At 46.0% G+C, this 12,752-nt stretch overlaps 1 protein-coding gene across 6 annotated transcripts in view; it reads right to left on the minus strand.

Moving 5' to 3' along the window:
• LOC115078839 (phospholipid-transporting ATPase ID-like) overlaps positions 1-12,752 on the minus strand; it is a 215,351-nt gene that overhangs the window by 174,831 nt on the left and 27,768 nt on the right. For 4 of the 6 annotated variants that reach the window (XM_029581893.1, XM_029581916.1, XM_029581884.1 and 1 more), the window contains exon 2: positions 3,319-3,434. The exons of the other annotated variants lie outside the window; for them this stretch is intronic. The gene's annotated coding sequence lies outside the window, so the exon portion shown is untranslated. The remainder of the gene's footprint in view (positions 1-3,318; positions 3,435-12,752) is intronic. 6 annotated transcript variants of the gene reach the window in all.

The following is a 12,752-nucleotide window of genomic DNA, read 5'->3' on the forward strand; positions in this document are numbered from 1 at the left end:
GGGAAAATATGAAACATCTGAGATTTTTTTTGCCCTCTGCAGATGTCCAATTTTCTTTCCTGCCGAGGTTTCTATATTTGTAGAAGATTCCTTGGGAACCTACTCAGCAAGAAAACATCTGGTTTTATAAAAACCCATCCGACTGACGTCGGGGGCGCTGCGAGCCTCCCCTCGGCTCTGCCGAAACCGACTGGGGCCCCTCGGTTCTCAATTAACAAACACGGCAGGCCCCAGATATCGGAGGACCGCAGCCCCCCTCCGTGCAGCTCTTCCTAACCACCCCCTGCACCCCCCTAGCAGCAGCCATCACCTTCAAGCCCAGGCTACACGATCTGCTCTCCCTGGGACGAGGTGGGATTCATATTTCCCCCCCAGTTTCAAACAGAAGCAAGCCCTCTCGTATACGGCTGGGAATCAAGCCGCTTTTCGTCCTTGCAGAAGTATTTGGGATTTCTGCAGCCCGTGCTGGGAGTCCAACATCTGGCAGGATTTACAGCTTCTCCCCCCCCCCCCCCCGTTTCTGGCCGATTGACTGTAAACTATCTCAGGAGTTCCCCTTCCCCCTTTTGTTTGTATCGCGTGAGACAGCGCGTTTAAAGCTCTTTTCCTTGCGGAAAATGAGAAGAGAGTTTAAGGTCTCAGCCCTCGATCATTTTACAGCGAGGGGGCTCACGGTAACAACTGGCCCGTCGGATTCAAAAGTTTCAGGGTCTACAAATCCCTCCACAGTGGGCGGATGAAAGCAGTGGGTTTTTCTTGGACCATCTGCTGAAGGAAAAACTCAGATTAATAGCGGAGGGGCTGCCGCCACTCTTCCTGTGCACAGCTGTCAGCTCTGGGAGCGCTGCCGGCCCGGACGGTTTCCAGGTCTGAGGTACCTTAACTGCCAGGCTCTTCTGCCACCCTAATGCACTTAAAGTGATTTTATTGTCTAATGGGGGCTTTAAGTTTTTTAAGTAAATGAAAATACTCAACTTCTGTCCAAGAGGACACCCCTGGTTTTCAGGATGATCTTGCTATCCAGGTTACTTGGACGTCATGGATTAAAGAAGTGCAAATGATTCTGGTGAATATTGGTTGTGAAGAGCCAGGCGTCTCTGAGGACCACAAGAGTCACAGTGGAGTAGTTATGGGCTCATAAGTGGATTCAGTGCCAAGAAGTGCAGAGTCAGCATCTGGAGTGCCTTGGGGGGTGAAAGACTTTTGTGCACGGACTGGGAGAGGGACCTGGGAATGAAAGTGTCTGGCAATCTAAAGCCAGAAGGACGCTGGGCTGCACAGAGAGAGGAATAACCAGTAAGGAAAAGGAGGTGGTGATGCCCTTGTACAGGTCCTTGGTGAGGCCTCACCTGGAGCACTCTGGTCAGTACTGGAGCCCGAATCTCAAAGGAGACAGAGTCAGGATGGAGGCGGTCCAGAGAAGGGCGACCAAAATTGTGAGGAGAGTGTCTCCATCAAATGACTTATGAGGAGAGGCTGAAGGATCTGAAGATGTACACCCTGCTGGAGAGAGGAGGTGCAGGGGAGATATGATACAGACCTTCAGATACCTGAAAAGTTTTAATGATGCATGAACTTTGAACCTATTCCATTTGAAAAGAGACAATAGAATTAGGGGTCATGAAATGAGTCTTTAGGGAGGACGACTCAGAACCAACGTCAGGAATTATTTCTTCACAGAGAGGGTGGTGGATGCCTGGACTGCCCTCCTGGAGGAGGAGGTGGAGACAAAAGTGGTGAAAGATTTCAAAGGGGCGTGGGATAAACACTGGATCCGTAAAGGCCAGAGGATGGAAATGAAGAAAAGAGTGCATGGGGTAACCTGCTCAGTGTGACAATTACCACCCTCAGAGGAAGCGTGAGGATTACTGCCCTCAACCAATAAGCCTTGATACTTTTCACGCAACAGTAACATCACTTTCCGCTTTGATGGGGGGGGTGGGGGAAGGAGAATTGGATTCAGACGGCAACCAACCTGGGCCCTGACTTTTACGGTGCGGGGGCACTGATTTGCAGGCATAAGGGAAAAAGCACAGGACGGCTTCTACGGCCGAGTCCAAACGCAAAGCCCGTTCAAGCAGCACTGACTGAATTTTCTGGAAGGCTCCTCGCCCAGTAAAAATATTGCTAGCAGTAAATTTTTCATGGGTTTGACAGATGCTTGGTTTTTGCTTGTAAATATTACCCTTATCATACACATCACCGTAATCAATATGTGTGTAATTTATTTTTACTTTTTCGCTCATCACTAAAGGATAAAGTTACAATTATAAAGCTTGTCTTGTATTCAAAACTGATACAGAGAGATTTGGACATGATTTATCACATTTACCAATTAATATTGTTTACAAAACTATGTTACCGAACCATTATGGCACCTGTGTAAACTGATATATTTTAGCAACATTATTTTATGTGCCTTACTGTAAACCGTTGTGACGGTATCCATCTCAACGATGGTATAGAAAAGAGTTAAAAAAAAATGAAATAGGTATTTGTATCCCTATGGGTGAGGTTTACGTATTAGTGTAGGGGTTAGGGGCCACTTTGACATTCAAAGTGAGACGTACAAACAGAACAGTGCTCTCTTGTGAGCATTTGATGACCCTCGGAGTGAGGAAACTCAGCCAAAGATGAGATTTGTGCAATGTTCTCTCCAACTAGCTTGATGTTACCCAGGTAGAGAGTCCATCATGCTAGGTTGAGAGAACATTGCACAAATCTCAACTCTGGCTGAGTTTCCTCACTCCGAGGGTCATCAAATGTTCACAAGAGAGCACTGTTCTGTTCGTACGTCTCACATTGAATGTCAAAGTGGCCCCTAACCCCTACACTAATACCTAAACCTCACCTCGAGTCACTAGGTGGGCCTCCCATAGAGATATAAATACCTATCTAGGGAGAGGACATTACAGCTAGGCACTCTCTCTCTCTTCCCGATAGGCTTCGCAAAACCGTAAGCCCAGCCCACTTGGCCAAAGATCCCACCCCAATATCCTCTCCTTTTTCTCATTTGCATCGCACCATGCGTTGTGGTGCTTTCACACGTATTAATGGCATTTTTGCATGCGTTAAAGGTGTTTTTCGCATGCTGCTGAGCGACTGCTGGCTTTCCCCTTTGCTCTAGTTTAAAAGCTACTCCATCTCCTTTTTAAAAGGTTGAGCCAATAGGCTCTCCCCTTCCCCAAACTGTTGCCCAGCTCCTAAGAAAACCAAATGACCACAGACAGAAGTAGGATGGTTGCCATGATAGCCCTTTTAAATAAATGGAAACAAAGGCTAACCACTAAAAACAACCAAGAAGTCTAAAGGTTCTACCTTTTTTATTGAATTAATGAATTTCTTGACTGGCTTTCAAGAGTTATATCCCCTTCATCCGGTCAGAGGAGAATGAGCAAAAGATGACATTTACCAGCAAGTATAAGGGAAGGTTTCTGAAAAAAAGCAATCAAAAAAAAGAATCACAAGGAAATCTTGGCCAGGATGGAGAATCGAGACAGTGAAGGTCTAGGCCACAAAGTAAAAAAAAAAAAAAAGCAGAAGTATAGGAGCGTACAACTAAATAAATGATTAATAATAATAAAATAGTAAAACACATATCCAGATCAAAACAGGCAACTTAATGCAATAACTACAATATTATTATTTATTTATTGAAGTCGAGAGATCACCTAACGTAGCAAACAGCTAACCACTCTACAATTCCAAAGACAGTCACCTCCAAACTCAGAGCAAACAGAAAAGCAATTCAAAAAAACATATGTACAACCCCACCCCCCAAAAAAATCCACACTAAGGAGTTTAAGTAAAACAATTACAATTCAACAGAAATAATCAGTTAAAATCCATGGCCGTATTTCGGCATGTACGCCCGCACGAGAGGCCAAAACACATGTCTTGGGTGCCGCAGTGAGGATGCGTATCAAAGTGCACTCTTTTCATGTTAAAGAGACCATTGCTTCACCGATAGTTCTAGAAAGCCATAAGGAGCTTGCCTCATGATTCAGGGCAGGAACGGCTCTCACTTCTCCTAGGGCCAGTCCCTAGAAAGTTGAAAGCAGGGGATGATGGGGGGCACTCGCTCATCCCACGTCACCATCACAGGACAGGCCATGTGGCTGAGAATCTTATTCACGCTGAGTGAGGAAGTTCACTTTTGTTCATTTTAATATTTTTGCTGTTATTCATGCAGGGCTGTTTCTGATTTTGTTTTGATAGATTTTTCTTAGCGGTTCATGTGGTAATGCAGTGTCCCCCCATAGTTCATTCCTTGTTTTTAAGACACCATAACACTATAACGATCTTTATAAATACCGCCCTTGCTATTTTCATTTTTATTCTGCACCTCATCTGATTTTATGAATTGGGCAGGCTGGTAACCCCCTGATACAGGGCCGCGTCGGGTTTTACTGATTCTGACTATTAGTTTCTTGTATTTATTTCTACTAAACTGTAGTCTGTGCATTGTATTAAGCTGCCTGTTTTTATCTGGATATTTGTACTGGACTTCTTATTTTTCATGTACACTCTTGCACTTCTTTATCATCAACGATTTGCGGTGAAGCTTGCCTCCGTTTTCCACTCTCTCTCCTTCAGTGAAATTCTGGAAGCAAGGAACATGACAGCTCATCCCCGTCTCCTGCTGTTTCTTCAGTTCTCTTCCTGTCCTAGACCAATACCATGAGAACTTAAGGTTTGTCATACAGGGTTACACCAAGAGTCCATCCTGTTTCCAACAGTGGCCACGCCAGCTCACAAGTACCTGGCAGGATCCCAAGAAGTAAATAGATTCCAGGCGGCTCTTCCCAAGAACAAGCAGTGGAGTTTTGCAACTCTGCCTTAATAACGGTTAATAGTCTTTTCCTCCAGGAACTCATCCAAACTGTTTTTAAACGCAGCTACACTAATAGCTTTCACCACATCTTCTGCAATCAATTCCAGAGCTTAATTGTGTGATGTGTAAAAATATATTTTCTCTTATTACTTTAAATGCATTACCCAGTAACTTCATTGTGGTCTTTGTACTTCTCAAAGGAGTAAACGATTAATGTTTACTCGTTCCATTCCACTCATTATTTTATAAACCTCTATCGTATTCCCCCCTCAGCCGTCTCTTCTTCAAGCTGAACAGCCCTAACCTCTTCAGCCTTTCTTCATAGGGGAATTGTTCCATCCCCTTTATCATTTTGGTTGCCTTTATCTGTACCTTTTCTAATTCTGCTATATCTTTCTTGAGATGTTGTGACCACAACTGCACACAATACTCAAAATGAGGTCGCACCATGGAGTGATACAGGGGCATTATGATATTCTCTGTTTTATTCTCCATTCCTTTCCTAATAATCCCTAGCTTTCTGTTTACTTTCTTGGCTGTTGCTGTGCACTGAGCAGAAGATTTCAATGCATTATTAACAATGACACCTAGATCCTTTTCCCGAATGGTGACTCCTAATGTGGAACCTTGCATTGTGTAGCTACAATTTGGGTTACTCTTCTCTAAGTGCATCACTGAATTTGTCCACATTAAATTTAATTTTCCATTTTCATGCCCAGTCTCCCAGTTTTGCAAGGACCTCTTGCAATTTCTCACAGTGCTCTTGTGATTTAACAACTTTGAATAACTTTTGTGGTTCCCGTTTCTAGGTCATTTATCAATATATCGAAAAAGCAGTGGTCCCAGAACAGATCCCTGGGGCACTCCACTCTTCATCATTTTCCACTGGGAAAAGTCACCATTTAGCCCTCCTCTGTGTTTCCTGTCTTTTAACCAGTTGGCAATCCACCATAGGACACTGCCCCCTATCCCATGACTTTCTAATTTCCTAAGAGGTCTCTCAAATTCTTTCTGGAAATCCAGATACACTCTACCAACTGGCTCACCTTTATCCATATATTTATTTACGCCCTAAAAAAAAAAGTTGCAAAAGACTTCCCTTGGCTAAATCCATGTTGGCTTTGTCCCATTAAACTATGCTTATCTGTATGTTCAGTTATTTTGTTCTTTATGATAGTTTCTACCATTTTGCCTGGCAGGGATTTCAGACTCACTGGTCTGTAGTTTCCTGGAGCACCCCTTGATCCCTTTTTAAAAATTGGCGTTACATTTATTTATTTATGTATTTTTACATACCGCGGCACGTTCAGAACATCACCTCGGTTTACAAGTAACAAAAAAGCAGCAACAGACTTTACAAGCAACACATAAGGGAAAATAACATAGCAACAGGCTTTACACAGTGAACACATAATAGTACTAGGAACTGATTAACCTATGGAAATATGTACAAAAAACGAAATGGTGGTAATAACAAGGTTTGAATTTTCTTGGACATGGTTCCTGGCGGAGGCAGAGAGGCATGTTGTTCCAGAGAGAAGGGCCTGCGAGGGAGAGAGCACGTTCTCTGGTGGTCACTAGTTTAGTGAGCTTGGGTGAGGGAGTGTGCAGTGTTGCAAGGCATTGCTTTCTGGTTGGTCGCTCAGTGGTGCGGAAACGGAGGTGCTCATTCAACCAACGCAATCCTCCAGTCGTCTTCAGGTACCACAGACGATGTTACTGAAAGCTTACAAATTTCCAAGAGCAGGTCCACAATTTCATTTCTCAGTTCTTTCAGCACTCTGGGGTGTATACCATCTGGTCCAGGTGATTTGCTACTCAATAGTTTATCAATTTGCCCTAGTACATCTTCCAGGCTCACTGAGATTTGTTTTAGTCCTTCTGAATCATCACCTTTGAAATCTCATATATCTTCCTCAGTGAATACCGAAGCAAAAAATTCATTTAGCCTCTCTGCTATGGTTTTTGTCATCCACAAGTGCCCCTTTTACCCTTTGATCATCTAATGATTCAACTGACTCCCTCTCAGGCTTTTTACCTCAAATGCACCTGAAAACATTTTTATTATCTTTCTATCCTTTTGAAGGTGCGGTCTCCAGGACTGAACCCGGTATTCCCAGTGAGGTCTCACCAGGGACCTATACAGGGGCAGATCACCTCCCTTTTACCTGCGTGTCTATTCCTCTCCCTAGGCAGCCAAGCATTCTTCCTATTTTTTCTTTTATCTCATCCACCTGTTAGGCTGCCTTAAGATCATCAGATACAACCCGTCCCAGATCCTGCTCTTGACCTGTGCACAGAAGAATTTCATCCCCCAGACTGCACCGCTCCCTTGGGTTTTCTACATCCTAAATGCATAACCCCACATTTTTAGCATTAAATCTTAGATGCCAGACTTGAAGCCATTCCTCAGGTTTCATTGGAGCCCTCCTTGTGTCTACCATACCTTCCAGACCTGTTGCAGATTTTGGCTCCCGCCACAAAAATATAAATCCTTCTCGATAGCCGTTCTACAATATCTCAAACAGAAATGTGGAAGAGAACTGGACTAAGGAGCAATCCTTCCTCGGAACGAGCTGCATTTATCGCTACCCTTTGGCGCCTCCTAGTCAAGCAGTTTCTAACGCAGCTGCTCACTTTAGGGCTCAGATTGTTTATAAGTTGCCTATGTGGAAACCTTGTCAAAGGCCTTAGTGAAATCCATGCCCATTACATCCAGCGCTCTTCCCCTGATCTAACTCCGGTCACTCAGAAAAATGGATCAGATTCATCCAACAAGACCTACAACGAGATAGATTTGCATTCAGATCCCATCTCATGCGTATTCATTGTGAATATCCCGAAACCCTGACCTGTTTGTGGCTCCTGAAGAGGAGTTGGCCACCCCCGCCACATGGCAATTAGGCCCTATTGTAACATGCACTGAGTGTGGGCTTGGCCCTCAGAAAGCCTTGAGTAAACCTCCCATATCAAAACAGCACTAACTGCCAGCACTCAAACAGTAACAACTCTACTTATAGGAAGGCAAGACTGCAAATATTAGATCTGGCTTTAAAACACCAATACACCTCCTATTTGGGAAAACAGAACAAACCAGGTTGCCTACAAATACCTATAAATAAAAAGTACATGCACCTAAAAATATTATACAAAGGTTTCTAAAACTACAAACGTTCCTTCTTCAGATGTCAGATCAGAGACATTCACATCTAAAGACAGGTCCTATATTGTTTCAATAGCTCACGTACAGTATTTTTGGATAATACTTACAGAGACCGAATACAAACTAATCACAACCTGCCAAGAATACACAGTTTACCCCAAGAGAGAAATCTGCCATGTCAAAACCAAACTAACCCTCAGGACTCAAACAGCATCAACCCTACTATAACGTCAGCTGGAAGAGTGGAGCCTCGGTGCTGTGCTGCAATTGATGCTGACTGGCAGGCAAGTCCACCAGGCTCACACTAACAGCTGCTGGAGAAGCCCCTGAGTGGGACTGACTGGAGCTTCACCTGTACCATCTGCCTCCCCCCGCAGGTTGAGCCCTTGGGTACTGGCGGCCGGCAGGGTCTTAGATGGGTCCCTAAGGCTACGCAGAAGCAGGAGTCCAAGTCCAAGCAAAGTTCAAGGGCAGGCAGCAGACAGCAGATGCAGATACCAAGCTGGAGGTGGGCGAGACAGCAGATGCAGATACCAAGGTGGAGGTCGGGGCGAGACAGCAGATGCGGATACCAAGCTGGAGGTGGGCGAGACAGCAGATGCGGATACCAAGCTGGAGGTGGGCGAGACAGCAGATGCGGATACCAAGCTGGAGGTCGGGGCGAGACAGCAGATGCGGATACCAAGCTGGAGGTCAGGGCGAGACAGCAGATGCGGATACCAAGCTGGAGGTGGGCGAGACAGCAGATGCGGATACCAAGCTGGAGGTCGGGGCGAGACAGCAGATGCGGATACCAAGCTGGAGGTCGGGCGAGACAGCAGATGCGGATACCAAGCTGGAGGTCGGGGCGAGACAGCAGATGCGGATACCAGCTGGAGGTCGGGGCGAGACAGCAGATGCGGATACCAAGCTGGAGGTCGGGGCGAGACAGCAGATGCGGATACCAAGCTGGAGGTCGGGGCGAGACAGCAGATGCGGATACCAAGCTGGAGGTCGGGGCGAGACAGCAGATGCGGATACCAAGCTGGAGGTCGCGGCGAGACAGCAGATGCGGATACCAAGCTGGAGGTCGGGGCGAGACAGCAGATGCGGATACCAAGCTGGAGGTCGCGGCGAGACAGCAGATGCGGATACCAAGCTGGAGGTCGCGGCGAGACAGCAGATGCGGATACCAAGCTGGAGGTCGCGGCGAGACAGCAGATGCGGATACCAAGCTGGAGGTCGGGGCGAGACAGCAGATGAGGCAAAGTCAGGTCTGAAGCAAAGGGTCAGGTTCAGGCAATGACCAAGGAAGGTCAAAGTCCAAGCTAGGGTCAGAATTCAGGAAGACAAGCTGAAGAGGAACAGGAAGACAAAAAGACATGAGAGACAAGATAAGGGCAAGGGACGGAGAAGGTGAGGAACAGGCACAGACAAAGCTGGAAGAAGACACTGACGAGGCAAGGAACAAGGCACATGAAGGTAGCAACATGCACGGGGAACACAAGGAACACCAGAGGACCTGTTGCTGAGGCATCAAGGAAGTCTCCATGCAGGGCTTAGACGGGAGAAGGCGACTGATGGAGGATTTCAGGCCACGCTCCCTTTAAATGCAGGGATGGCGGGTGCGTCCGCACCTAAGGAGAGCTGGCAGGAGCTGAGTCCGGCGGTTGGCCAGGCCACGCTGAGCAGCAACAGCAGGAGATGGCAGCAGCGTCTGTGCCGCAGTGGTTCTGAAGCAGAGTCGGGGGGCCAGTGAAACCCAAAAAAAGAGCGGCACTGCAAATATTACATCAAACCCTAGAAGACCAATACACCTCCCACTGAAAACAGAACAAGACAGACTGCCACAGACCCCCACACAGAAACTATACACTAGCAGAATCCCTCACCTGGATCACATATACAGAACACAGACAGACCCTTACCAAAGGCAAAATAAGAGACCAACAAACAACAAAATCACGAAATTTAAAAAAATCAATCAAAATAGTAAAACTATGCTAATAAAAAGAATATTTCAAAACAACCAATGAATAGAACATTAACCTCTCCCCTCTTCCAGTTCCAAGTTAATTTTCCCTGTTTTATTGTAACTTTCTCACACCTTTTAATTGATTCACTGTATTTAAAGTTCATAGTTTTATTGGAAATATTTATTACGTTACGCTATACTTTACACACATTGTTATTTGTAAACCGGGTTGATGTGATGCCTGTCATGAAACTCGGCATAACAAAAATAATAAATAAATAAATAAATAAAATAACATCCAATTATTAAAACCTCATAAACAGCAGACCTATCAAATAACATCCAATAATGAAACTAATAAGAATTAAAAAATCTCCTGCTCTCTATCCATGGGATTTTTGGATTCCCAGCCACCCTGAAATTGTGAATTGGAGGAGAGGGGCTGCACAAACTTTATCCTCTCTCACACACACACACACCATCTCTCAGACACACAGGCTCTCTCTTACACACACAAACACACACACAGGCTCTTTCTCCCTCATACACACAAACTCTCTCCCACACATTCACAGGCTCTCTCCCCCTTCCTCACACACACACACAAACACAGGCTCTCTCCTTCCACACCCATAGGCTTTCTCTGTTGCACACCTACACAGGCTCTCATTCTCTCAGGTTCCCATACACAGCCACTCACACAAGCACTCATACACAGACTCACATAGGCTCTCGCTCTCTCAGGCTCCCCCACAAAGACACACACACACAGGTCCTCATTCTCGCAGGCTCCCCCTTCCCTCACACACACAGGTTTTTGCTCTCTCATGTTCCCAATTCAAACACACACACACACAGGTTCCCAGGGCCTGGGCCTCTACTTCAGCCACTAGCGGGATGAGTTCTACTGACTTCCACCAGGGTCTCCCTCTCTTTTTAGCTGCCATGGGATAGGCTCCACGGTGGCCTTCTGGGTAGGCCTACAGCAGCAATTATGTTTAACTGAATATCATCTTGTGCTGCCACAGGGCCGAACTCGTAGTGAGAGTTACGAGACTGGTCCTGTGGCACCAGATGACGACATTCAGTTAAAATGCGCCTCCTGCTGCCAGATTCAGGGTAGGGGATAGGGAAGTGTATCACCACTGATCGGATCGGGCAGGGGTTTCGTTTATCCCTCCTGATTCTGATTTATAAAACCTCTGGGCTGGGGATTCACTGAATGCCTTGAAGGCCCTAACCACACACCACTGAGGAAACCTGAGACACAGGCTCTCCCACCCCAATCCCTTCTCATCCCTCCCCATACCTTCCTCATTCATCTCTGGTCTCTCTCCTCCCCACTCCTTACCACCAACCTCTTCCTTCGCATTTCTCTCCTCCCTCTTCCATCTCTCACTAGCTCTCTTTCCTCCCTCCTACTGCTGTCCTCCCCATCTCTCCTTTCCCCCATTCTACCAACGCCACCTCCCACATTTTCACATCTGTACTCTCCTTCCCATGCCATTTCCTTCCACTCATCTCTCTTCTTCCCTTTGCAGTCTATCCCTTGGCCCATTTCGTCTCTCCATTTCATTCTTTGTGCCCGCTTAACCCCCTCAACTTCCAACTCCGGTGTGGGGCAGTCGGCCCGACGGGCACTGCTAGCCATGCCCCCTGCGTGCTGCTGGCTTATCAGCTATCTCGGCAGCGGAGACAGGGAGCGATCACGAGAGCACAGGCCTCAAGAGCAGGCGCAGTGCTGTCGCTCCCACAGGCTCTCTCCCTCCTTCAGCAGCACATGCTCAAGAGTCCCCGTGGCTCAAGGGTTTCTTTTTTTTACCCACACCTGGCTTAGACTCGAGGCATGGGCAGGACAAGACAGAATTTGAAAAGAAGCTACCAGAAAGCAAAAAAAAAAAAAGGTACATTGAAAGTAAGAAGCCCATTAAGGAATCAACTGGGCTGACCCCCACAGTGAAACAGGTGCTCAAGGAGAAGAAGACTGTAGCAGAAAAACTAAATGGATTTTTTGCTTCCTTCTTTACTGAGGATGACGTTGGGGAGATGCCTACATCGGAAATGCTCTTTGATGGTGATAAATCAGAGAAACTGAATCGAATCAGGGAAAACTGGGAAGATGGAACAGAGCAAATCATGAACACTAAAGAATAAGAAATCACCAGGCCCAGATGGTGAAAGAACTCAGACATGAAACTGCAGACCAGTTACTAATAAGCTGTGAGCTAATATTAAAAACAGTCACTGTACCCGAAGACTGGAAGGTGGCCAGTTTTTAAAGAGCATAAGAACATAAGAAAATGCCATACTGGGTCAGACCAAGGGTCCATCAAGCCCAGCATCCTGTTTCCAACAGAGGCCAATCCAGGCCATAAGAACCTGGCAAGTACCCAAAAACTAAGTCTATTCCATGTAACCATTGCTAATGGCAGTGGCTATTCTCTAAGTGAACTTAATAGCAGGTAATGGACTTCTCCTCCAAGAACTTATCCAATCCTTTTTTAAACACAGCTATACTAATTGCACTAACCACATCCTCTGGCAACAAATTCCAGAGTTTAATTGTGCGTTGAGTAAAAAAGAACTTTCTCCGATTAGTTTTAAATGTGCCCCATGCTAACTTCATGGAGTGCCCCCTAGTCTTTCTACTATCCGAAAGAGTAAATAACCGATTCACATCTACCCGTTCTAGACCTCTCATGATTTTAAACACCTCTATCATATCCCCCCTCAGTCGTCTCTTCTCCAAGCTGAAAAGTCCTAACCTCTTTAGTCTTTCCTCATAGGGGAGTTGTTCCATT

This window comes from Rhinatrema bivittatum, chromosome 1 (genome assembly GCF_901001135.1).
Source record: "Rhinatrema bivittatum chromosome 1, aRhiBiv1.1, whole genome shotgun sequence".
Classification (NCBI taxonomy): Eukaryota; Metazoa; Chordata; class Amphibia; order Gymnophiona; family Rhinatrematidae; genus Rhinatrema; species Rhinatrema bivittatum.